This window comes from Ranitomeya imitator, chromosome 3, assembly GCF_032444005.1.
Source record: "Ranitomeya imitator isolate aRanImi1 chromosome 3, aRanImi1.pri, whole genome shotgun sequence".
Classification (NCBI taxonomy): domain Eukaryota; kingdom Metazoa; phylum Chordata; class Amphibia; order Anura; family Dendrobatidae; genus Ranitomeya; species Ranitomeya imitator.
Genome location: NC_091284.1, coordinates 102,286,269 through 102,291,034, shown reverse-complemented (window position 1 = coordinate 102,291,034; position 4,766 = coordinate 102,286,269).

Sequence of the window (4,766 nt, the reverse complement as noted above, 5' to 3'; positions counted from 1 at the left end):
GTGGCCATGGATCGGCAGTAACTTTTTCCACAGTCTTCTGTGTACTCTGAGCATGTAAATGCCTCTGGGTGCCACAGAGCATCAAAGAGTCTTTGGTGCTCCCGACTATGTTCTTTCTTGAATCACTTCTGGTGTGTACTAACCACTGCATATTGGAGGTACCCCACAAGACCTGCAGATTTGGAAATGCTCCGACATAGTACTCAAGCTATCACAATGTGCCCCTCTATCAAAGTTGCACAGAATTTATTCCTGCCCACCTTCTATCGCATCGGTGGCTGACTGTTCACTTGCCACCCAACATATGCCCTACCCTTTGATACATGACATTTTAATGAGATTTGCACTGCTGCAGGCGATCATTATTTTATTGGCTGATTAACCCATCGTCTGCTGTCAGCATAAACTGTAGCTCTTCGGTTCCCGTGCGTATCACTCCCGGCCGTGTCTACTGGTGTACCCTGCTTATTTGACTGCTGTCTTGGTACTTGCTCTTCCAAGTTTCAGGTTTTATTTTCATGGCTTATTAGTGTCCCTACAGAGACTCGTCAGTCTTTATAGCTATATATACAGTCATGGCCGAAAGTGTTGCCACCCGTAATATTGTTCCAGAAAATGAAGTATTTCTCCTAGAAAATTATTGCAATTACACGTTTTGTTACACACGTTTATTCCCTTTGTGTGCATTGGAACACCAGAAAAAAAGGCAAATTGAACATAATTTCACATAAAACCTCCAAAGAATGGGCGATCAATTGATTTTTATAACCAAAAATAAGCTTCTTACACCTCAACTAGAATTTTGGACCACTCTTTTTTTTGTAAACTCTCATATTTGAAGAGCGCCTTCTTCCAACAGCAATTTTGAGATCTCTCCGCAGATTTTCAATGGAATTTAGATCCTGACTTATTGCTGGCTACATCAGAAAGCTGTTTCCATCCATTTCTGGGTGCTTCTTGAAGTATGTTTGGGGTCATTGTCCTGCTGGAAGACCCATGACGCAGGACGCAGACCAAGCTTTCTGTTACTGGGCAAAATCCTTTGGTAATCTTCAGATTGCATGAGGCCTTGTGTCAAGACATCCAGTGCCAGAGGCAGCAAAATAACCCCAAAGCAAATGTGAACCTCCAACATATTTGAATGGACTTATGTTTTCTTTATAGACCTCATTCCATTTTTGGTAAACTATAGAATGATGTGCTTTATCAAAAAGCTCTATCTTGATCTCATCCGTCCACAAGGCGCTTTCCCAGAAGAATTTTTGCTTACATACAATTTGGGCAAACTTCAGTCCAGCTTTTTTTATGTCTCTGTGTCAGCAGTGGAGTCCTCCTGGGGTCGCCTGCCATAGTGGTTAATTTCATGCAAATGTCGACGGATAGTTCGTGCTAACACTGATGCACCCTGAGACACAGCTCCGATTTCTTTGGAACTGAATTTGTGCTGCTTATTCACCATTCGAACAAACCTGCGTTACAACCTTTCACCAATTTTTCTCGGCCGTCCACATCCAGCGAGATTAGCTACAGTGCCAGGGTTGTAAACATATCACACAATGCGGCTAATGGAACATCAAGGTTTTTCGCGATGGACTCGTAACCTTAAGATTGTTGATATTTTTGAATTTTGATTCTCCAGTCCTCAGACCGTTATCTTCTCTTTCTGTTCTCCATGCTTAGTGTGTCACACATACGGTACAGACCAAAAGTTTGGACACACCTTCTCATTTAAAGATTTTTCTGTATTTTCATGACCATGAAAATTGTAAATTCATACTGAAGGCATCAAAACTATGAATTAACACATGTGGAATTATATACTTAGCAAAAAAGTGTGAAACAACTGAAAATATGTTTTATATTCTAGGTTCTTCAAAGTAGCCACCTTTTGCTTTGATGACTGCTTAGCAAACTCTTGGCATTCTCTTGATGAGCTTCTAGAGGTAGTCACCGGAAATGGTTTTCAATTCACAGGTGTGCCCTGTCAGGTTTAATAAGTGGGATTTCTTGCCTTATAAATGGTGTTGGGACCATCAGTTGTATTGTGCAGAAGTCTGGTGAATACACAGCTGATAGTCCTACTGAATAGACTTAGAATTTGCATTATGGCAAGAAAAAAGCAGCTAAGTAAAGAAAAACGAGTGGCCATCATTACTTTAAGAAATGAAGGTCAGTCAGTCCGAAAAATTGGGAAAACTTTGAAAGTGTCCCCAAGTGCAGTGGCAAAAACCATCAAGCGCTACAAAGAAACTGGCTCACATGAGGACCGCCCCAGGAAAGGAAGACCAAGAGTCACCTCTGCTTCTGAGGATAAGTTTATCCTAGTCACCAGCCTCAGAAATCGCAGGTTAACAGCAGCTCAAATTAGAGACCAGGTCAATGGCACACAGAGTTCTAGCAGCAGACACATCTCTACAACAACTGTTAAGAGGAGACTTTGTGCAGCAGGCCTTCATTGTAAAATAGCTGCTAGGAAACCACTGCTAAGGACAGGCAACAAGCAGAAGAGACTTGTTTGGGCTAAAGAACACAAGCAAATCTGTGCTTTGGTCTGATGAGTCCAAATCTGAGATCTTTGGTTCCAACCACCATGTCTTTGTGGGACGCATAAAAGGTGAACGGATGGACTCTACATGCCTGGTTCCCACCATGAAGCATGGAGGAGGTGTGATGGTGTGGGGGTGCTTTGCTCGTGACACTGTTGGGGATTTATTCAAAATTGAAGGCATACTGAACCAACATGGCTACCACAGCATCTTGCAGCAGCATGCTATTCCATCCAGTTTGCGTTTAGTTGGACCATCATTTATTTTGCAACAGGACAATGACCCGAAACACACCTCCAGGCTGTGTAAGGGCTATTTGACCAAGAAGAAGAGTGATGGGGTGCTACGCCAGATGACCTGGCCTCCACAGTCACCAGACCTGAATACAATCGAGATGGTTTGGGGGTGAACTGGACCGCAGAGTGAAGGCAAAAGGGCCAACAAGTGCTAATCATCTCTGGGAACTCCTTCAAGATTGTTGGAAGACCATTTCCGGTGACTACCTCTTGAAGCTCACCAAGAGAATGCCAAGAGTGTGCAAAGCAGTCATCAAAGCAAAAGGTGGCTATTTTGAAGAACCTAGAATATAAGACATATTTTCAGGTGGTTCACACTTTTTAAGTATATAATCCACGTGTTAATTCATAGTTTTGATGCCTTCAGTGTGAATTTACAATTTTCATAGTCATGAAACTACAGAAAAATCTTTAAATGAGGTGTGTCCAAACTTTTGGTCTGTACTGTAGACAAACAATGCAAAGATGGAGTACCTTTCTCCTCTTTTTATATGGTTTCATGTGTGAATTTGACATTGCCCACACCTGTTACTTGCCACAGGTGAGTTTGAACGACCATCCCATGCTTGAAACAAAGTTGTTTACCCAAAATTTTGGAAAGGTGCCAACAATGTTGTCAGGCCCATTTTTTGGGTTGTGTGTGAAATGATGTCCACTTTGCCTTTTTCCTTTTGGTATATTGGAACAACACGAAAAATAAACGTGTATACCAAAACACAATTGCAATAATTTTCCGGGGAAATACTTCATTTTCTGAAACAATGTCAAGGGCGCCAACACTTTTGGCCATGACTGTATATGGGCACAGCAGTCCAATCATTTTAGTCCTCGTGGCCACGTTTTGAATATACAAGTCTTAAAAGGTTGGTCGAGTAGCTAAAATACCCTAAATTATTAATCGTAACTTTTGTAATTTGCATTATTACACAATACCCTACACTTCTCCCTATCCAGCTAATTTCTAAATGTGTTTGTTCTTTTTTAATGCACTTGTTGTGATTTTCTTTTTTGAAAGGATTCTCAAATGTAGCGTTATTCAAAAGCTTTGGCTGCACTCACTTCCCTGCAACTGGACGTCACTGGGGGGGCTGTGCTGTAGTTGACCTCTGAAGAAGTCCTGGTTCATAAATGATAGACGCTGTGAGGAAATTTGAGTGCAGTTCTGGCACTCTGCTTCTGTCAGTAAGGGCACGTGCATACATTGAGTATTTGAGTTTTTTACCTCAGTATTTGTAACACTCGACACTAGAAGCACCCTTGACCAAGTAGCTCCCCTCACCCTCAGAACCACCAAACACAGAGTGAAACAGCCCTGGCTCACTCTCCACATTCGATCCCATCACAGAAGAAGAAGTCTCCAAGCTCCTCTCCTCTTCCGACTACATGCACTTCCGACCCCATTCCCTCACATCTCCTCCAGTCTCTCTCTCTCCAGTCGTCACAAGTCACCTAACTACAATCTTTAATCTCTCCCTCTCCTCTGGCATTTTCCCCTCCTCCTTCAAACACTATCATTACTCCATTACTAAAGAAACCCACCCTCGACCCATCCTGCACAAACAACTGCAGACCGGTCTCCAATCTCCCCTTCATCTCTAAACTCTTGGAGCGCCTGATATACTCCCGCCTTACCCGTTACCTCTCCACTCACTCCCTCCTAGACCATTCACAGTCCGGTTTCCGCCCCCTACATTCGACAGAAACTGCAGTCAAAGTGACCAATGACCTTCTGACAGCAAAACGTAATGGTGACCACTCTCTGCTCATTCTTCTCGACCTTTCTGCAGCTTTTGACACTGTTGACCACCCTCTCCTACTCTCCAGTCACTAGGCATTAAGGACAATGCTCTCTCCTGGTTCTCCTATCTTTCTGACCGCTCCTTCAGTGTTCTGTTCTCTGGCTCCACTTCATCTCCTCTTCCTC